The sequence below is a fragment of the Gracilinanus agilis genome, chromosome X (genome assembly GCF_016433145.1).
Source record: "Gracilinanus agilis isolate LMUSP501 chromosome X, AgileGrace, whole genome shotgun sequence".
Classification (NCBI taxonomy): Eukaryota; Metazoa; Chordata; class Mammalia; order Didelphimorphia; family Didelphidae; genus Gracilinanus; species Gracilinanus agilis.
Window position 1 is genome coordinate 29636437 of NC_058136.1, and position 22809 is coordinate 29659245.

At 40.8% G+C, this 22809-nt stretch overlaps 1 protein-coding gene across 1 annotated transcript in view; it reads left to right on the plus strand.

The window, feature by feature from the left end:
* Positions 1-22809, plus strand: part of AFF2 (AF4/FMR2 family member 2) — a 365980-nt gene that overhangs the window by 160961 nt on the left and 182210 nt on the right. The gene's annotated exons all lie outside the window — the stretch shown is intronic.

Below are 22809 nucleotides of genomic sequence, written 5' to 3' on the forward strand. Positions count from 1 at the left end.
GTATTTTGGCATCTTTTATTGCCATGTGCAGTGGAGACTGAGGAGTGGTTCAAAACAGAGAAAAGTACTTTCGTAATGAGAAGCCCAACTGACTTTTGGAACCTAGAGCCAAGATTCCAGTGACATATTGTGCTGAAATTGGAACAAGCTAGTCTGCGATCTTGATGTGTTCTGTATTTAAATTGCAGATACACAAACACAGTTGCCATTCTCGCCCCGAGTCTGAATGGGCCCATTTCATTGCCGAATCACTGCATTTTGTGTGATGTTATTCAGTAAAGTGGTCAGATGTTTCAAAGCTTTCGTTCAAGAAGAAATATTAACAACAGCCACCTACTCGCGCCGGCTTCCATGCTGTACTCTAGTTAAGAAGCAGCTAAAACAGGTCCTTACCCTGAGGCTTGAACAGGCAAAGGGAGTGGAAAGTTCAGGCTGCCTTCCTGCCTTCCCATTCTTGCCATTCATTAGAATAGGAATGTCAGATGCTGACTGAGTTCCGCCTGCCACTTTGACTCCTTGGCTCCCCCAATCCTTTACATACGCAGCATTTTCTATTTAGTTGAAGCTAGATTGGAAAGTCAGAACCACCAGAAACCATCCGCAGAATCACCCAGTTTGTGCACCATGTCAATCGCAGCATCGTAGAGACGTGTAGTTGTCTTGTTGGTAGTGATTCTAACATGTACACTCCCTCATTATTACAATGAGAAAGGCTGTCATCAGTTAAAAGACTAGAGTTGGAGGATTGCGTCGATCCACGCAAAAGAATTTGAAAACTGTCTCTTGGTCCTCTCGCCCTTTCTTACAGCAAGGAAAGATGAATCTAATGCGCTCTGCGGAGGTAGAGTGACCATTTTTTCAGCAGAAAAAGGGCCGGTACATTTCAACTATGGGAACGTGTTTACACGTAGTTTTAAATACAAATGAGATGTTTTAGTGACTTCAAGATTGTAGACTTAGTGCTGATTGGAGACCTTAGAGATGCTCTAATCAAACTCCATCATTTTACAGATAAGGAATTTTGAGGGCTGGAGAGTGGAAGTGACTTTTCCAGAGTCACATAGGGACAAAGGGCAGAGTGAGGATTCGAACTCAAGTTGTTTGTTTTTAAGCCCCTTCTTCTTTCTACTGTTCCACATGCCTTCAGCAAAGCGCTAGGGCACCATTTGAAAGAGATTGGTGTCATCTCTCATTTGAATTATGGTCATGTTAGTGTAAGCCTGATGGCTTTCTCTTCTTACCTTGGCTTTACAAGGTAAATCATTTCCCGTAACAAGTCTGGAACTGTGAGGCAGATGACCACATGTGGTAAAATGAAGTGTGACCTCCATGCTTCCAGATGAATCTGCTGAGTCGTCTGTGTTTCTGAACCTTCAGGGAATCACGTCTCCAGTATTGTGCCTGTGTGATTCCTTATTAATAAAAGACTCTGGAATGATCGGCCAAAAGGCCTTCTTGGGATTTCTATAGAGGGCCTGAGTGAATGTTCTTTGTGTGAGCTCAGCCTACCTTTCCATCACTGCTCCCTGCTCTCCGCCAGTCTCTTCTTTATGCTTGGGTGGTCATGTTTGGAGATTTCCCCACAACTGGTTTTTCATACAGTCACATTTCTCAACCCATCTGAAGGATGTTGTGCTTTGCATGGTAATCAGGGCCTCTTTGTCTCAGCTTTGTGTGCTCGTACTTACTTCCTTCATTTCCCGCAGTCCGCAGGCAGTTTCTGTAATGTTAGGATAAGCCTAGGTCTTCCAGGAATAAACAGCTTGGCTCTTATCTGGCTGGCGATGGTGGCGGTGGTGGTGTTTCTATCTGATCTGTCCCCAAGTTTCAGGTTCTTCTTGCAAAACTAAAACATGCAAACAAATCCCCAATAAAACAGTTTATGGCAATCCGTTCAGATACTAGGCTGGTGAGACAAGTGCATGCGCTTGCCTCTTGGGCCTCGGTGCACAGAGTACTGTGGATTCACTGATATCCACCTCAAAAGAGGAAGACAAAATGAAATGAATGAGATTCACTTGCGTATGCTTTGGAGAAGAAAAAGGCAGTCCTGGTGTGTGATGAGTCCTTTGTGAATTGCAGTCATCTGACTAGTGCTTTTATAAAAACTCCCCAAGAAGGTTATTTAACGTGTAGCTCTAGGCGTCTACCTAGCATCTCAGTAATACACTCAGCTAATAACATTTTGTTTTAAAGCCAATCATAAGAAAATATTGTGCAAAGCAGCTTCCTAAAACGTTGAAGGGAAACGCTGGCATCCAGGAGAAAGGTCTTATGTGATCAGAAGGCAGAGGACCCTGTGCTTGCTATCTTGCTTTGACATATGGAATTAAGCCTTACTGCTTTGTCACCTGGGAAAGAGTCTGTTTTTCCCTGTCAGCCATTTAGAACATAAGAGAGTAGGGGTTTTGTTGTTGTTGTTGTTGTTGCTGCTGGGGCTGGCTTTTTTTTTTGTCTTTCAGCCAATTAAGAGTCTAGTTTTGCAGTCCTCACACAGGCTACAACAAGCTTCCAGGAAATCAATGGGAGTTCAATGCCACAATAAAGGTAGCAGGATTGAGTCTTAATATAGCATCATTTCTATTTCCACTAGCCAGTCAGGGCCCAATTCTTTCCATCCCACAGAGTCTGAAACTCCTATATTTGCAGATTATTTCCAAAGAGAATTGTTTCTTTGAGGTGCTATTTAAGAACGCTTCAACTGAAGCTTTTTGTTCGAGTGGGACCAAACTACCATGGGAAAAGAAGAGGGAAAGCATCTAAATCACTGACATTTGGAAGCATAGAGGGTTTCGTGGTCATCATATAAAGTGTGAAAAAAACATAGCCCTGACTTGGAGAGATCAGATCAGATTAAAAAAAAAACAGCAGCAGCAGCAGCAGTAGGTCTTTCTGAAAGATATTGGACATTTGGGCTTGTGATAAAAAATGGCCTTGTTTTGATGAAATCTCTGGTTTCAGTCAATGTGATCAGCGGTTACACTGCTACATTAGTGTTTGCAAGGAAAAGGTTTTATTGCTATCGATTGACACCTGTGATTGGAAAAGGAAGGGGGGAGCTGGCACAGAAACTAGTTTAAAAATATCAAGAAACTTCTTTGAAAATGAGATGAGATTCCTTGGTTGACGTCAGTGATAATTTAGTCCGATATTCTTATTTTAAAGACGAGGCGATGGCGGTCTAACATGATGATATGATTTGCCTAAAGTCCTGGGGAGTGGTAGAGCTGGTACTAAAATCTGCATTTTCTGACCAGTGCCCTTTCCCTAGCATACTGTTCCTTAGCTCTCAAAGCATTTTTAATGAATTTGTCATGTTTGTTGAAAGTAATCATTTTCCTATTTCAAGGAAAACGTAAGTCCAGGCTAGTTCCCTTGTCTGCACCTGAGTTCAAAGTGAATGTTTAGAGACATTTTAAATTGATTGGAGTGGCTAAAAACTTTGAATAAAGTTAAAGAATTTTTTAAAATTCTTATTGATTTTTAAACTTTTTTCTTTTTAAATTTTGAATTCCAAACTCTCTCCTTCCCTTCCATCCCCCTCAACTACCCACTGAGAAAGCAAGCAATATGATATCAACTTAAACGTGTGAAATTTTCATATCCGATATGAAATTTCTTGTCTTCTCCATGAGGGAGAATGGCAGGAAGGGAAGGAAGGAAAGCATTCAGAAGTCACAATATTAAACAAATGTTAAAATTCATTTTTATGTGTAACTGAAAAATAAAATACTAAAAAATTAAGCATAGCCAACGTCAATTATACATATGAAATTCTGCAAAACATATTTACATATTAGCCATATTTTTAAAGGAAGAAAAATAAAGTCCAAAAAATTATATTTCAGTTTGCACTCAGAGTTTATCGGTTCTCTTTCTGGAAGTAGAAAGTATTTTTTTCATCATGAATCCTTTGGAATTGGCTTGGATCATTGTATTGATCAGAATAGCCAAATCTTTAACAGCTGATCATCATCCCAGGATAGTTGTCACTGTGCACAGTGACTGGTTCTTCTTACTTCACTTTGCATAAGTTCATATAGGTCTTGTCATATTTTTTCCAAACTTCACCCCCATGTCATTTCTTATAACACAATACTACTCTATCACAATCATATGCCACAATTTGTTCAGCCATCCCTCATTTGATGGACACCCTTCAATTTCCAATTCTTTGTCACCACGAAAAGAACGGCTATAAATATTTTTGTACAGATAGGGCCGTTTCCTTTTTCTTTGATTTCTTTAGGATATAGTCCTGGTGGTGGTATTGCTGGGTCAACGAACATATACAGTTTTATAACCCTTTAGGTTTATTTCCAAATTGTTCTCCAGAATGGTTGGACAAGTTCACTACTGCACCAGAAGGGAATTAGGATCAAAATTGGTTAATTGTTGGAATTGAACGAACCACACTGACTCCATCTTGTGACTTAATTCTGGAGCTAGCTTAGTTCCCTTTCTATTCAGTTATGGGCCTAGGCCAAATTCTCTCCTGTGAGAAAAATGTATTTATTTATGGGAATTGGAAGAAAACCTTATTGCATTGTTTGAAACTAGGCCTACTTGGCTGGGAAGCTAGTCTACTTCTTAGGTTATGTTGACCAGAAATGCATTCAGATCCTAAGACTTATGTAAGACGTTTTCTAATAATTGTATATCTCAAGCAACCTGTAGGTTTTATCTGAAAACTGGCCTCCTATTGATCAGTTATTATTTCCATGTTCCTTTGTTTGTTTACAGATACTTGGAGAGGAGTGGGATGCTTCTTTTTCTGAATTCAGGGAACCTTACCTGTTCTTTCCCCCTCCCAACTTGCAAAGTCCCATATCTTCCATCCAATTAAATATCAGATTACCCAATGTGGTATTATTAACTTTTAATTAGTTGGTCTTTTTGATTAACTGTTTTTACTGTATAAAAACCTGTCTTTTCCAGTATTGGGGATTCAGGTAGTCCAGTAATTCTTAAGTGATTTCTCCTCGATCTATTTTCTAGGCCAATTGTTTTTTTTTAATGAGATATTTCTTTTTTCGTTATTCTCATAGAAATAATAGCTTCTGCTTTCCCAGTTATAATTTTTAAGAAATTATTTGCTTCAGTGAGATTCTGTGTCTCTTTTTCAACTTGGCCAGTTCAATATTTTAGGGAATTTTCTTCAGTATTTTTGTGCCTCTTTCACCAAGCTGTGAATACTCTTCTCATAATGTTCTTGCAGCACTTTCTTTTCCAAAAATTTCCTATACTACTCTTATCTCTTTCTTTAAGTCTTCTAGGATTCTTGTTTGGCTTGAGTCTAATTAGCATCTTTCTTTGAGAGTTTTTTAATAACTATTTTTCTATGGTCATCTTTGGAGTTTAGGTCTTGGCCCTCCCTGCTACCATAGTAGCTTTTTATGATCAAATTTTGTTGCTGTTTACTCATCTTCCCAGCTTACTTCTTGACTTTGAACCTTATGTTACAGTTTAGCTCTGCTCACCTGGGAAGGCACTATCCTAACCTTCAGGCTCTTTTGAGCTGCTATTTTCAGAGCTAATTCTAGGAAGCTTCAAGTTTTTGGTGCTTCCAGGGGGGCATGATCTTGGGATACAGCTACGGTCACTGCTCTCCTGGTCTGTGCTCTGGTCTTTACCAAGAAAAGGCTTCTAGGTCCCTGTAGCTTCAAGTACTACTTCTCTTCCTTGTCTGAACTGTAACCGAGGGCCTCTGCTCTTCTTCTAGGATAAGGATTCCTCTACTGCTCTTTGAACAAAGATCTCACATTTTAAGGACCAACCATTCATTTCATTTACAAGTATGACCTTAAAACAGATAGCCAGATTTGAACTCAAAGACCCTGACTTTGATTCCTGGTTCTGTCTTTACTTATATGACCTTGGCAAAGTCTCTTAAACTCTCTTGGCCTCAGTTTCCTCATCTGTAAGGTGAGGCAATTGGAGAAGAAGATTCAACGTTCCCTTCCACCTCTAAATATATGATTCTATCAATGAGAGTTCCTTAAACCTTTGTTGTGTCCTGGATGCCTGGGACAGTCTGTTGAAACTTGTGGATGGACTCCTTCTCAAACTCATGTTTTAAATGCATAAAACATGTAAGATTACAAAGCTATCAAAATGTATTTGTTAAAAAAAAGTTTATGGAGCCTAGGTTATAAATCCTTGTTCTGAACCCCATGATTCATAGCCCCATTTCCTCTTGCCCCCTTTTCTAGTGTTCTTCCCTTTTTCAAAATTGTACTTTGGATATCAGTGTGGATCTGGGGAAAGAGGTTTATAGCACCGAGAGTAATTTTGAATTTTTCAATAGTTAATGATATTCAATAGATAATGATATAAAATAGTTAATGATATTCAATAGATAATGATATAAAATACTTTACCATCAAACATTCTCTCTGCTGTTGGTGAGTATCTATGTAAGTAGCTAGTGTGGGTTTCAAATAGAAGGTGGCTTCAAATTATTCAAAACCTCTTGGTTTTGTTTTATTTGTCATCCACAAAAAGGACTTTGTCCTTTTGCTGCTCTCGTGACTGAACCTTAGTTTCCATCTCCTGACAAAGATGGTTTTACTGGTTGGATTTTGTTCTCACATATTGACTAAATTATGTATGTCTTATAATGTCTAAGGTCAACTTTAAGGAATTTTGAGGGACGTAGGTATAATGAGCACACTAAAAATAAGTTAAACTTAAGTCCTCATTTTTTCCAACTTTATCCCATACCATCTCAGGTGCGTGACCTTGTATATGTTGAGAAACATGGGAGAATTGGACCCAATGAATCACATCTGTCAACGTCTATTGTCATGACAACTTCCTTCAATTCTACATTCAAGGGACCCCACAAAGTAAGAATAGTAATATGAAGCAAATAGTACTTTTAGCTATGGCTCTAAGATAATGTATGCTCTCAGACTTCAAGAGAACTGACTTCATCAATGAGATTACTCTTTTTACCAATGTATGTTACAATCTCTCTCTATTTTAGTAGGTAGCTTTAGTAGATAGCCAAAAGAAATCTTAACGTGATAGCCAAGCCCCTAGTGATGAGCCTTACTGAATTGAACTAGACTTACGTAAATGGGAATTCCAACGCTCTACTATAACAGGTTAATAAAAAGAGGCCTCTCTCGAGATGACAATTAATTGGCTCTCATTGTCTTGCCTCACCTTTAACCAGGATTTGGGTCTTAGTATTGCAATGGATGCCCATTTTTTGGTTTTGCTTTTTGAGTGGTGCTCTTGGAGATAGGTTTTAAAGAGGGTGATCCCCTGATGTCAGTACTCCTCTTGGGGGACCTTCATAAAGAATTCTGTATTACCCTATATGTAATCGCAAACAAGGTATAACCAGGACAACTAAAGTAATAAAGGAGTTCCTGGAGAATAATATCTGTAGGTCTCTGTTTAAGTATCAAATGTGATCATATTTGTCAAAGCACTTAACCCAGTGCCTTAGCGCATAGGAAGCAATAAATTCTTACTCTCTTCACTCTTAGATAGCACTGGGAATAGGAAGGAAAAAGGTATCATTTTCTTCTTGACCAATCCTGTTAAATGTTGGCAAATAACCCCAAGTATAAGATGAGCCACTATAAAGAACAAGAATTGGGGGAGATCACCTGAATTTTCAGAAACAGAGTCTGATGTAGTCTAATTCCACTTCTGAAAGAGATTCTGTTAGAAAGTAGGAAAAGTTGGAGCATTTACAGAAGACTGACATTTACAGCCACTTTGGTATAGTTCAGTGCCCATAGATTAACCAGCACTATTATCTCGTACCTTTAAATCTTCATCTGTCAAAGTGTGTCCATCCCTCCCTCCTCTTCTTAGTAACCAAAGTTTGCTTTTATAGTATGTCTCATTCCCTATCCCACCTCACCCCTATCCACACAATTTTTTGTCTTAACCCAGTTTTTTGAGGATGGAGATGCCGAGTTCTGCAGAAGTCAGTAAATTCCCCTTTCTTCTATTGTCACTATACTGTCTAATCTCATCTAATAATAATGCAAGAGTATATTCTTGGCCACAGTGGGGTATTGATGAGAATCTGTCTGAATCTCTCCTAATTTCATTCGAGTACTGAGTCAATAGTATGAATGTAATTTAGTAGAGTGCAATCGGACCTGAGTTGTTTTTTTGGTTTTTTTTGCTTATCTCTGACTTTGAGTCCTTGCATGACCATGATCATTCCTTTGCTGAGCCACATAGGGACTCTACCATCATAGTTAGGGAAGTGCTTATATGGAAGAGAAATGACAGTGAAGAGAACTGAAATGGATGCTAAAATTGATCAAATTCTCGCAGGTATTTCTTGACAAAAAAAAAAAGACAACCAAAAATACGTGGCCAGTTGCCAATCTATATGCCTACTTTTCTCCCTTTGCATTTTTTAAAAACTCTTTTACACATAAGCTGATGAAATGAGGGCATTAGCAGGGAACAGGAATGCTTTTGTAAATGATATTCTACAATAGACCACCTCTTTTCCATTTTGGGATTGACTTAAAGTGTAGAAAACAAGATCCCATTGGGCTTCTTTTTTGTTGGCTATGAAAATGCATTTATTTGGTAGAACAGAGTATCTTCTTTTTAAAAAACCCTCACCTTCCATCTTGGAATCAGTACTGTGTATTGGTTCCAAGGCAGAAGAGCAGTAAGGGCTAAGCAATGGGGGTTAAATGACTTGCCCAGGGTCACACAGCTAGGAAATATGTGAGGTCAGATTTGAACCCAGGACCTTGTGTCTCTAGGCTTGGCTCTCAATCTGCTGAGCCACCTAGTTTTCCCCCCATCAAAATATCTTCTTAAAGATTCTCTTCCAAACAGTATATCTTCCATATATATATCAGCATCATTCCAGGATTCCTTGAAAGCTGTAACAACAGAAATGTCCCTATGAAGCTACTCTCTAATCAAACATCAGGTGATGCATAAAACAGGACAATAATATATGCTCAACAAAATTGTTTTCAGCTGTGATGGAGAAGATCCAGCCCTGAGTCCATAGTGCAGAAAAATTCCCTATGGATAGCGAGGTCCTTTAGATGCTCTTGATTGGGGATGACATTGTACTAGTTGTATCAAGCCCTGGAACATTTGCAGAGCCTTCTGGAAGAGATCTATAACTACACAACAGAGTGGCCTGACCACACAGGAAATATCGAGTGAAGAAACAATGTCCTTTGTCCAGATTTTGACAGATTCCCGGCCTACTGAGTTCATGAGCTTTTGTGTATTGATATCAATAATAATATAGAAATATATCTGACATAAACAATACAAACGGACTGGGAATTGAGATCCTAATTAAGCAGTAGAAGAGCAGGCTGGGTTGCCTTCAGGAATTTGCCAAACTCATTCAAATGGCTCTAAGCTTCTCCCAGAATAAAGACCCCCCCCCTTTTCAATAGCAGTGTTCTTCAACTTCTAGTCTTGTCACATGACTATGAGAATGAGTTTCACACAGAGTACACCGGAGAGGCACATGGTAGGTATGAGCCAACTGAAACACCTAGCCAATGACGTTTGATGAGCAACAAGCTCTCTATCTTCTATACCAGTGATGGGCAAACTTTTTAAAGAGGGGGCCAAAGGAAAGGAAATGCTCCTCTGTCAGTCTGTTTCTAAGACAACTCTTTCCAAGTTTCATTGTATTGTATCCTACTTGTTGTATTCGTCAGATTAGGAATAATGTCGCAGGGCCAGATAGAACATTCCAGGGGGCTGCATCTAGCCCGCGGACAGTAGTTTGCCCATCACTGGTCTATACTACATCGCCCCTCGGATTATTCACTACAGAAAGTTTGTTAGATTGCATTAGGCTCCTCCATCTGAAAATTTCCTTTCTGTTGTCATATATCCTGGCAATATCTGCCATTTTTACTTATCAGGAGGCTAATTAAGGATTTGGGGAGAACGTCCATAGGAAAATGATTTTAATTTCCGGGGCATACAAAATGACAATCTTGAGATGCTAGGAAAGAAGCATGTCATTACATTATAGGTGCTAGATACTTTTTCAGAACTTTGTAGGGTTTGGGATATGATAGAATTTTCTTTTCAAGCCTGGACTGTAAAATGTTTAAGGCTTAACGAAACACATTTTTTGTTTAAGTGTCTGGCTCCATCATTTAGAGATGAATGTTCGAATCACTCTTTGTGCTGTACCCTCAGCCAAAAGTCTTCAGGGCACTCACCAGAAATGCCTGCTTAGCACATACATTTGGCTTTTTTTTTAAAAATGTGGGTCTTATTTTAGATTTAAAAGCGCCCTTGCCTTTTTGATCACCTCCTTTTTATGGAGAAAGGTTGTAAAACAGATTCAGTAAATCCTTGAATAATCCTTAATAGTGCAATCTATATCTAGGTAGCTATCTTTCCATCTATCTATAGTTAGGTTCATTGTTCTTTCGTTGGGAGCATTTTAGGGGTTCTAGCCCTATATTGGAGATAGTAGTGTCTGCCAAAACCACTTCCTAGAATTTCCCCAAAGCGTCTTCCTCTCCTAATATATCAACATCTCTTCTTGCCTTTTTCTCATGGGGGTCCAACAGCAGGTCAGCATTCATTGGTAAGGAAGGGTCTTCCCCAAATGAGCAGCGAGCCGTCGAAAGTTCACGAATGGGAGCCAACATCTAGTGAGCTGTCTCTTGCTGTCAACATTTAGCATCTCCTGGAAATGGTCGCCATCGGAATCCAGGTTTCCACTTTTCTGCCCTCGTCTGCCAAATGTAGTACAGCTGAAAATGCTAAAAGGTAGTTGAACTTTGAATGATAATTTCAATGACTGTCTGGTGAAACAGATTAATGCCTAATCACTGTACCTCTGAGGCTTATAGTTGCTCACAGGAGAGAAAAATATGTTTGGGCTGACAGTTGAAAAGGTCATTGGCGAGCTGATGTCGTTTCCCAACTGAGTCCCAAATTTTGACTAGTACAAAGATTTAGGAAGTGTTGTGCGATATTTGTTCATGTTTTCAAACAACTAAGACATCACCAGATTTCGATTTTGCCTCTGGCTTGATGACCTGCCAGTAATGATGCTTCTTTAGTTCACTGGACAAATATTCTGACCACTGAAGAGGAGGTTTTAGACTCTTTTGCTCTGAAGTACAAGTGAGGCACGTACCCAGTGGCTAGGAATGGTTCCAAATCAGATCAAAATGTCCTTGGGAAATATTTTAAAATAATTAAAAATACAGGAGCATGTAGACGATGTTGCCATGTAATTTTCCAAGTCATTACGTGGCCCCAATATATCCTTATGTACAGTTTAGGAGGTCCCCCTTTTTATTGAGTTTGACACCACTGGTGTAGATCTTTCCTCTAAGAACTGTATTGCTCTTATTTTTTTTTTGTTTTTTTTTTTAAACCCTTGTACTTCGGTGTATTGTCTTATAGATGGAAGATTGGTAAGGGTGGGCAATGGGGGTCAAGTGACTTGCCCAGGGTCACACAGCTGGGAAGTGGCTGAGGCCGGGTTTGAACCCAGGACCTCCCGTCTCTAGGCCTGACTCTCACTCCACTGAGCTACCCAGCTGCCCCCGTATTGCTCTTATTTTTGACTCAAAGACAGCAACTGATTTGGGATCAGTCAAAACAACCCAAGTTACGTCTCCAGAATTAACTCGCCTCTTTGCACTGCTTTGTTTTCCGAGTTATAGAATTCTGCAATCAGAAAAAAAGGGCGGGGAGGGAACCCTAAGAAGCACACAAAAAGCTATTGATGTATTAGGAAACACAAACACTTCAGGGACCTTTTATCAGACAGCCTTGGCAGATAACACTACCACCACCATGAACTAGGGAGTCCCCTGAAAGACATTGTGGTTCTCTGGGACAGTTCTGTGATGGAGAAGGTTCAAGAAGTCTGGGGTTAATGCAGAGAACTAACTCATGGGATGCCTCTTAAATATATTTTCATGAGAGGGACCCCGTTTCCCAAAATCTCTGTTGGCGCCCAGCTATTCTTCAAGAGTGCTGACCAGAGCGGATTTTTACGTCACTGATATTCCGTGGTCAGGTTGTGATTGGCTTTAGATAGGAAACAGAATTCATAGTTGATCGTGGAGGTAATAAGGAGCCGGTGGAATGTATTAAAGGGAGTAAAGGGAAATCCGAGAGTAGAGAAAAAGAGGACTAATGTCAGAGATGTAGAAAAATAAGGATGTGACAGCTGATTAAAGGTGATACCTCACAACACACGCACACATGCATGCACACACGCATGCACACACGCATGCACATGCAAGCAGCCATCTTTCATGAGAGAGCAGTCCAGTCCAGCAAAATAACCCAGTGTATTAGGTTTCTTTCCCCAGGATCTGCCACCCTCTATTTGGGGGAGGGGAGGCTGTATTGTTCAATATCCGTATGTAGCATTGATGGCGGCTGCCTTTCTCAATTCCATCCTTACAGAAGCACACGGGCAGAAATATTTTTTCGGACAACCTTCCAGTTTCTCCAGAGCAATTTTTCTTGGCCAGATAGATTCGGTTCCACTTTAGAAGCATGGATTAAGTTTCTCCAGGGTGCTGGACACTATGCTAAGCCCCGGAGATCCAAAACCCAAGTGAAGAATAAGCTTTACCAGGGAGTAGCAGACTTGTACAAAATATATAGTAAGTAAATGCAAAGTAATTTGTCAGAGAGAGCATTAACAATAGGGTGGGGGTGGGGGGGGGAGGAGAGGTGACATAAGGAAGTACATCCTGTAGGAAGTAGGGCTTGAGCTGAAGCGTGAAGGATGCGAAGAATTCCAAGATGTACAAAGCAGGAAGAAAGAGCATTCCAGGCATGGGGGCAGCCTATACAAAAGCATAGAAGTGGGAGCCAGAATAGCAAGTAGGCTAGGAATGAGGCCCACATCGCCAATAAGGCAGGAGCGGGTTAGCTAACAAAGCCAGAGGGGGCGAAGCCTGTTGCCTAGGCGCGAGCCATTATTTATATGAGAACAAAGTGGTAATTTTGCAAACTATCACATCTCAAAGATGGCACCATCTTCATAGTAATAAAACTATTACTCTGTAACTGTTTACTTATCAGGAGACTGTTGGATGATTGATGACCTGAAAATGGAGGTTATATCTCACATCATTGGAAATGCAAACGGACTAGAAAATCTCTACCTAGTGGGGCATATTTTTAAGCCAAATCAGGCACCTCTGCTGACCTCCTATTTACATTTCTTTGAGAAGGAGAAAAAATCCCATAAAAGCTATCAAGAAACACATTTCACAGCAGGCAAATTAATTGGTTTTCCAGTATTTGAAGGGAGGGCTTGTCCAGTGAATAGTGCCATTTAGAGGCAGAAAATTATTGGCTTATTTGTTATTGGATAAAAAGGGAAGGGAAACATTTTGTATCCGGAAGTTTTAATGTGTTTAAAATCCTCATTAGGGATTTATGGACATTCTTGCTTAGCCTATCGACTCATTAATTTGAAACTAAATAGTTATTTCTGTGTTTCAATCTCTGTTCTTTTTCTTTTCTTAAAAAAAACCTTTTCTTTAATTAGATCTTGCATTAGAATCGGGTCTCTACACTAGCTGGAGATGGGGAATTAATTAATGAGATTTATAAATCTAATGGAAGTGAGTTATTCTATCATTTCATAGTAGGGAGCTGTTAAGCCACACGAGCAGATCGAAGAGATTTCAGGAGAGGAAAAAAATGGTAACTTCCCAGGATAAATTGAGCAGTTCTACTTGGCATTAATAGATAAAAGTATTTTAATTAGAGTTAAAAACTAATTGGGGAGATAGCGAGGAGTCTCTTGCCATTCAGCTGGTCTGCTCTTTACAATTCTCACTATCAAAGGCAATTCTAATTCCATTTATGTGAATAGGATTGTCATCCAATGGCATTTGAGCGGGTGCTTAGTGTCAAGCTTGAGAGAGAGAGAGAGGACAGTGAGTGCAAAACGAAGTTCTTTAGCTTAGAGCAGAGGCTCAAGCCATTCCATTTCTTCTTTGCTGCTGTCCGTGTTTCACCAACTTTGGGGGGGGAGGGTGCACGTTGTTTTTAGATCACAGCCCTTTCTCCCTTCCAATAAGCTCTTCCTCGTATCAAACAGAGACAGCTAAGCCAAGCCAGCTGACAGAATGACAGTATAAGAACAGTCTACACCCAGTGATGGGCAAACTACGGCCCGCGATGCGGCCCCCTGAAACCTTCTATCCGGCCCCACGACATTATTCCTAATCTGGCAAATACAACGAGTAGGATACAATACAGTAAAACTTGGAAAGAGTCGCCTTAGAAGCAGACTGACAGAGGAGCATTTCCTTTCCTTTGGCCCCCTCTTTAAAAAGTTTGCCCATCACTGGTCTATACCAATAGGGACCCATATCTCTACCAAACGGAAGGAGAGGAATTTCTGTTTCTCTTTTGTGGGGCCAAGCAAAGATCCTGCAGTTTCAATGTGCCGCTTCCAGTTAGAAATCTTTTTGGTTCCTTTGAGTCTTTGATTATTTTATTTTCCTGGATCTGTTTACTTCCATCTGCATCAGTTCATCCAAATGACAGGATCCCAGATTTAGAATTGGAAGAGGACTGAGGGGGCCATGTGGTCCAACCCCTCTCATTTGGCTGCTCTGGAAGCCTTGGTGCCCGACACTGACATTCTCAAGGTCCTACTGCTAGCAAGTTTTATTCCTCTGGATCCACATCCAGTATTCTTGCCCTGCAGTACGCCTAGTTTCCCCCGAATTCCCTTCGTTGTCATGGCCTCCTCAGAGCACAGCAATATTGTACTACATTCATATGCCACATTCTCTTCAGGGATTTCCCAACCGATAGACACTTGCTTTGTTTGAGGATCCCCAGCCCAGTCTTGTCCCACCCCCACCCCACCCCCATTATGGTAGGCATACTGTTAATAGCTGTTGATTGGCACAATTGATGGTGACAGAAGCTCATATGAGTTCAGTAACAATTTAAAAACTTATGGGACAGCTATCAGAATATTCTTTATGAGCTCAAATCTGATTGCAGACACTCACTGGCTGTGTGACCTTGGGTAAGTCATTTAACCCCATTCACCTCAGTTCTTCATCTGTAAAATGAGCTGGAGAAGAAAACGACAAACCACTCTACTGGCCTTGCTAAGAAAACCCCAAATAGGGACACAAAGCGTTGAACACGACTGAACAACAACAACAACACTTATTAATCACAACGGCACAGTTGGAAGAGATGTCATCTTCCAGTCTTCTCTGATAACGTGCTGATTTTGTGATCTAGCCTTTCTTTGAAGGTCCATAATGATAGGAAAACTCAAGCATCCTCTTTAACCTTTGGATAGCTCACATTGGTAAGAATATTCAACTAAAGTTTGCCCCTTTTCTACTTCTCTTCTTTGCTCCCTGTTGCACTCTCTGAGGTCAAGGAAAATAAATCGAACTCCTTTTCCATATGACAAGTCTCCAGATACTGGCAGACATTTATCAGGCCATCCCTACCCTAGGCCCCCGAATACATTTCTCTTTTGTAGGCTATATATGCCAGTTCCTTCAACCCGTTTATCATGATCTCAAGGCACTGTACCATTTGGATACCTTTGAACACTCTCTCCAGTTTATCTGTATCCTCTCCAAAATGCGGTACCCGGATCTGAACCCAGTATTCCAGATGTGGTCTGACCAAGTATATGTGTGTGTGTGTGTGTGTGTGTGTGTGTGTGTGTGTGTGTGTGTGTGTGTGTGTGGTGGAGGAGGTTGGGGGGGGCTTATGCTTAATAACACGCACATATAAAACATACAGATGGTATAGTTATTTGATCAGCTATGGAGTCAAGCCGCAGATTTGTTTTGGAACTAAAGCTGTCACGTCACACAGTCTTCCTCTGATCTCTCCCACCCCACCTTGCAGTCGAGTCCCTTGATGGTCGGATGCTTCTCAAGACCACCGCTGGAGTGAATATATCATGTTTGTTATTTTTGCTAGTTGAATCATTAAATGGCTATTTTACAAAGAACATGCTGGTGTCTGGTAGGTTTGGACTGTGGCCTTTGATGAAAGTCTTTTCTTTTCCAAGAGGCAGATTTAAAGCCATATATTAAAATGATTCTTCTGCAAATGCGTTTAGAGCAATTAATTCGAGACCCCACCATGCCCCTGTAGCTGTGTCTTCAGAAGTGATTATCAAAACTGTGAACTGCTGCTCCTTCTGTTTAATGAGGAATTCCTTGGGAAAACCAGGACTGCCTTGAAGAACTTGACAAGTCAAGATGTATTTTAAAAGATAATCACTTCTTCAAAGTGTTCCATGCTGGCAATCATGGTTCAGGCTGTTGAAGATGCTCGGCGAATACAAACTATTTTAATTCTGGAAAAAATACTTAATCTTTATAATAAATGGAAACCCCATTTAGTACTTCCAAATCACCGGCCTTTCAAGAGGATTCATTGATTGATCTGGCACTGAGGTTGTAGACGGAGCCTCTTAGGGGCAGGTTAGCTCACCCATTGGGTAGCCTCCTACTCTGGGGCCAGATTTGGCCCTCAGAGTGATATCGCTCTAATCAGGGCTGCAGCATCCCAGGGGATAATTACCTTACTGTCTGGCGGCTCTAGTTAGACAATTCAGAATGGAGCCTCTCAAGGATTAGAGCAGTTGAAGAGCTGTGAAGTGTGGCTAATTAGTTAATCTACATTTCAAAGGCCAGTAGAAAACAGGTGATGACACCCAGAGAGACCCAGGCACCCAGGCCTGGCGAAAAGGAGGCTGGGACCTCTGCCCCATGCTTCAGAAGCTACCAAGTCTTTCCCCCCTGTGACCTCTCCTCTCTTCCTAGGCGTATCTCCACTTCTCTGTATTTCTCTCCCTTTCCCCTGATTCCTCCTACCCTTTGGTTTTCTCCTCTTTCCCGGCTTCCCGCCATCCCGAAACCTCAACGGGACAAAATATGGAAAGAGAGAAGTGGAGCGGCGAAGCAAAACAGGTAGTAAAAGAGAGTCAAGATTTTGCCTTGGAAGCTTTTCTCCGTGATAATAACGTAGACTCCTTGGGACCTCACACAATCATCTCGTTCGGTGCTCTCCTACTGGGCGGCTAAGGGAGACACCTACCACGTATGCCATGTATGTGGCGCCTTTAGATTCTGTGGTTTTTACAGCCGCTTTAATTATGGCTTTATGAGCTGATGATAAAATTATTTGGCATTCACTATGACACAGCAATTGATAGCAAGGGAAGGTGAAGTTGAAGATTATCAGGTCAAAGAGCCAGTGTCTAGGGTTATAAAACTTCCTGGCAGATAAATTAAAGACCATGTGTGGGAAGTCAGGAATTGGCAATTAATAAAAACAGGTTACTCGGGTCACCAGGAAATTGGTTAGCGCTGTTGGCATTAATTGCTCTGATATCCTGTGATCATCTGGTTGGATTCGCATAACCATCATGCATATGGAAAACTTCTACAATATTTTCTATTTAATTATAAAATGCAAATATGTTCTCCTTCCCGAGATGCCGTCTGATGCAGGTCATACGCCTAGTCCAGAAGCTGAATGGCTTGACTTAATATATGCATCGCTGTCCTCCTTGACTATACGAGATAGCTGCTCTGTACTGGAGACAGTCATTGAAGTTATTAGAAATGGCAGTAAATAGAGATTGAGTGGAATAGACGATTTAATCTTAAATGGAACTTTGTCATTTTTGCGGTGACTTGTGCTGCTGTGACAGGCTAGATGTCACATCTCAGGGAGTGCTGCCAAACAGGCTTTCTCTAGGGTCCAGGGATGGCGTTTAGTTGCTGTGAATCAGACATGGAACTCTACTCTGAATCGATAACACACACACACACACACACACACACACACACACACACACACACACGCCCGCACAGAGCTTTTCCGCCTTCATGTACTCTTGAGTCTGTGCTCTAATCTAGATCGGTGCATGAAACTACCCTCAAGGTATCTTGGGAACACAGTCACACAGGGCAGGCTTCAGGCCATCTCTCCAACAGCTTCCACAATGGGAAACAAAGTCAGGGACAAAATGGGAGGCGGGCCCAGGCACCGCACCCAACCTTGAACTTACAGGAATGTTGGCTCTTCCTTTGCATGGTGAACTGGTACCCAAAGTCTCCTGATTTGTTATTTGTTATGCCTCCACCTTTCTCCAGAACCGATTCTACCCACATTTTCTCATTGTCCCAGTTGTGAGCAGAGTGGCTCTATCCTTAGAGCACAGCTATCACTGTGCCTTCCATACACATTTGTATCGATACCTTTTGTTTTCATATTGCCTTCATGGCCAAAATGTAGACTTCCTCCTCCCTACCCAGGGACGTTATCTCTCGTAACAAAGAACACAAAGAGAGAGGGCTAGGATTTGGGAGGTAGGCAACAGTTCATCCAAAGTTACTGACATATCGGCCAGATCTAAAATTCTATTCGGCACTTTTTACCCATCATCCTCTACTTCTTCAGAGAAGGGAAAGAGGTACCTTTTAAAAAAAATCTCTTCTATGGGGCGAACATGACCATTATAAATATATAAAATTTGGGTTGAATTTTTGGTTCTTTCTCCTGAAATTGTGGTATTTAGTGGTACATATTGTTTTCATAAAAGTCTTCCCATTCTTTTCTGTAATCTTTATATTCATCATTTTTATGGTGAAGTACTATTACTTTTTATACATATAGCACGATTTGGCTCCACAAATGCCTGTTTTACTACCTGATCATTTGTGGATCAGTGGTTAGAGAGCTAGTCCTAGAGTCGGGAAGACCCGAGTTCAAATCAGACCTCAGATACTTGCTAGCCATGTGACCCTGGACAAATCACTTAACTGATTGTCTAACTTAGTTTTTGTCAGTTGTAAAAAGGGGATAATAATAGTACCTAGATCGTCATGACAGTCAAATGAGCTAACATTTGTATAGTACTTAGAATAGGATGCGACATGTTTTTCAGTTGCGTCTCATTCTTCCTGACCCTATGGACCATTGCATTCCAATATTGTCCATAGGATTTTCTTGGTAAAGATAACTGGTGTGGTTTTCCATTTCCTTCTCTAGTCATTTAAGGCAAACAAAGGCTAAATGACTTGTCCAGGGTCACAGGACTAGTATCTGAGGTTAGATTTGAATTCAGGTCTCTTTGACTCCACATCCAGTGTTCTATCCACTGCACCACCTAGCTAGCACATAATAGGCACTTAAAAATACTTGCTGGGGGCAGCTGGGTAGCTCAGTGGATTGAGAGCCAGACCTAGAGACGGGAGGTCCTAGGTTCAAATCCGGCCTCAGACACTTCCCAGCTGTGTGACCCTGGGCAAGTCACTTGACCCCCACTGCCTAACCTTACCACTCTTCTGCCTTGGAGCCAATACACAGTATCGACTCCAAGACAGAAAGTAAGGTTTCTTAAAAAAATACTTGCTACCTCCCCTCATTCCCCAATTGCTGGGCATCAATTTTTTTCCCAGTTCTTTTCTACTCCAAAAAGTACTTTCTGGTTTATGGTACTTTTCTATCTTTTCCTCCTATATTTTATATTCCATCTATGCCTAGAAGAGTTATTCATGTTATTTTCTATAGGAATAGTCATTTATGTTACTTTCTTAGCATATCCCAGTTACTGAAAAGGATGTTCAGACCAATTTACAACTCTGCTAGCAGTGTTTCAGAGTACACAGCTTTCCCCTCCAGCATCGACTATTCCCTTTGGTCTTCTTTGATAATTTGTTGGGTGTAAAATAAAATCTCATTTGTTTTGATTCATATTTCTCTTTCACTATTCGTGATCTGGGCATTTTCCCTTGTGGTTATTTCCACACTATATAATAGATATTGATTGTCTTAATGATAGATGCTGGCAACTAGGTGATGTAGTATACTGAGTGCCGGGCTTAGAGACAAGAAGAATTGAATTCAAATCTTCAATCGGACACTAGCTGTGTGGCATCAGGCAAGTCATTGAAACTGTATTTGCCTCAGTTTCCTTAACTGTAAAATGAGGATTAACAACAACATGTACCTCTCAGGACTGTTCGAAATATTTGTAAAGCACTTAGTACAGTTCCTGGCACGTAGTAGGTGCTATATAATTGCTGATTCCATCCCCTACTACAGTAAACATGCCAGTTCTTTGGTTCAACATCCTTAAAGTTCATTCATGTGTGAGACTATAGTATGATTATTGTCTAGTTTTAAGTGGCCATTTGGCCATTTAAAAAATTTTGGGGGGCAGCTGGGTAGCTCAGTGGATTGAGAGTCAAGCCTAGAGATGGGAGGTCCTAGGTTCAAATCCGGCCTCAGACTCTTCCCAGCTGTGTGACCCTGGGCAAGTCACTTGACCCCCATTGCCCACCCTTAGCACTCTTCCGCCAAGGAGCCAATACACAGAAGTTAAGGGTTTAAAAAAAAACAACAAAATAATTTTGGCAAAATACAGAATTTAAAAGTAAAAAGCACCTCTTCTCATGCCAAAGACTTTTGTGGATAAATATAAAATCAGAAAAAGCTTTCATCATTCCATGGAATTATTGAAAAGTTTTGTTTAAAATTATATTCCTTGAGTACTTGTATATATTTGCTTTGTGTGACATTAATTATTCTTCAGTCATAAGTTCATGAGTACAAAAGGGAACAATGGCACAAGATTTAAGAATCTTTGTGTGAACTGAGTTTGGATCCCTTTCACAATCCAATTCCTGAAATTTTCCTGCTTATTAGGAGATCCTAAAATGTTTATAAACTGACTTAATATCATGCAATTCTCTTTTTACAAATTATCATTCACAAGACTTGCTATATTGACTGGAGCTGCATTTGAGAGTGTTCTAATATTACTTGTTTTTTTGTTGTCTTGTAATGCGGTAGCTTATAGGTTTGGGCGGGTCTCAGTTATTGGATAAACATGATGATTTGTGCCAAAAAAAAGTTCGTAGTGGTTAGCTAAAAAACTGGCCTGGATAGCGGTCATGTGAGTGTCTGGTTAGGGGAACGGTGGAGCTACGGTTAGATCTGAGAGCATGTGACTCAGCATCACTTGGGCCGCAACTTGGATTGAACCCTCGTACCTATTTGCTATTAGGCCCTAAAGTAGCGAGGAAATAGTGTTGAACAGGGAGTCAGAGGAACTCTGATTTAATCCCGTCTCCGTCATTTATTATCTGGGGCTTTGGACTAGTTCCTTCGCCTTAGTTTCCCCATTTATAAAATGAGGAGACTGGGCCGGATGATTTCGGAGTTCTCTTCCAGCTCTAAAATATGATCCTCTCATTCTGTAAACTTGCCAGACCTGAGCTTCACTTTGAGAAGTCTTTGTTTTCCAAAATGAGATGGCCTACATTTTCTTTTTGCTTTGCAAATGACTGCAAGTAAGGTGACTCCAGTGTGAATTCTGAAAAATAGCCTCGCTGCCTTTGAAATTCATTATTAGCAATGTACTCTAGGACTCCCATTGATCTCCGCTGTAATAACCATGTTGTAATAATTATTCTTTTAATGTTTTATGTTCATCTAAATGTTGTCTATTTAACATCAGACGTTGCTTATGTCTCACTGCCAAAATCATGATCTTCTTGATAATCTTATATTACCGTAATCACCGAGAAGTATAGCCCAAACTGATTAATTCCTGAATGATTAAAGCATCCTATCCAGGTCCTTTATTATTAATTGAATATTTGATGATGTAAAGGCACTTGCCATCACCAGGGAGTCCTGACTATTTCATAAGCTTATCATCACTCATCATCTTCCTTATCATCAGCCCTATTATCCTTGGGCGCTCTGGCTCCAGACCAATGCCATTGGTGGGAACACTTTGAGGTACAGAAGAAGAGAGACAGGCCCATGTGAAGAATGGCAATCAGTGCTTCCAGTTCTACATTCGATGAGCTTCATCCTTCTCCCATCAGCTAGTCATTGCTTAAGCGTGTTCATCTTCTGCTCCGAAAGCTAATCGGAAACTAAGAGACAAGGTGAAACTCACCTCTCTTTAATGTGCATTTTGCTCAGTATCATGATAAAAAGCCAAATGGATGAGGATCTTGAAACGATGGAATAATTGGGCAGTTTGGGAATTCCCTGGAGAATTATCGGTCGCTCCATAAACATTTATTAAGCACCTACTATGTGTCAGAGAGTGTACAAAGTGCAGTTTGACTTGGACAGGACCTCAGAAGCCATTTCATCCAACCTCCTCATTATATAGATCAGGGGTTCCCAAACTTTTTTGGCCTCCCGCCCCCTTTCCAGAAAAAAATATTACTTAGCGCTCCTGGAAATTAATTTTTAAAAATTTTAATAGCAATTAATAGGAAAGATAACTGCACCTGTGGCCATCACCGCCTCCCTGGATCGCAGCAGCACCCACCAGGGGGCGGTGGCGCCCACTTTGGGAATCACTGATAAAGATGAAGAAAATAAGACCCAGGAAGATGCAGTAAATTGTCTAAGAGTCAGAATCAACTCTAGCTTCCCTGACCCCAAACTGGAGAGGATTTTTAAGGCAAAGAAGTGAAAGTCTGGGACTTGAGCGAGCAAAATTGGAAACCTGACTCCCACCCCAGTATCTCATCACCACTAATTCTAGACTCCCATATCCTCCCTTCAGAATTAAAATGAGGTCCTAGATAAATGTGTTTCCTAGTGGATTGATGGGATAGATATGCAAATGAAAGAGAGGTAAGGAGAAACTAGATTAAAAAATGAATCTAGGGAGCAGCTGGGTAGCTCAGTGGAGTGAGAGTCAGACCTAGAGACAGGAGGTCCTAGGTTCAAATCCAGCCTCAGACACTTCCCAGCTGTGTGACCCTGGACAAGTCACTTGACCCCCATTGC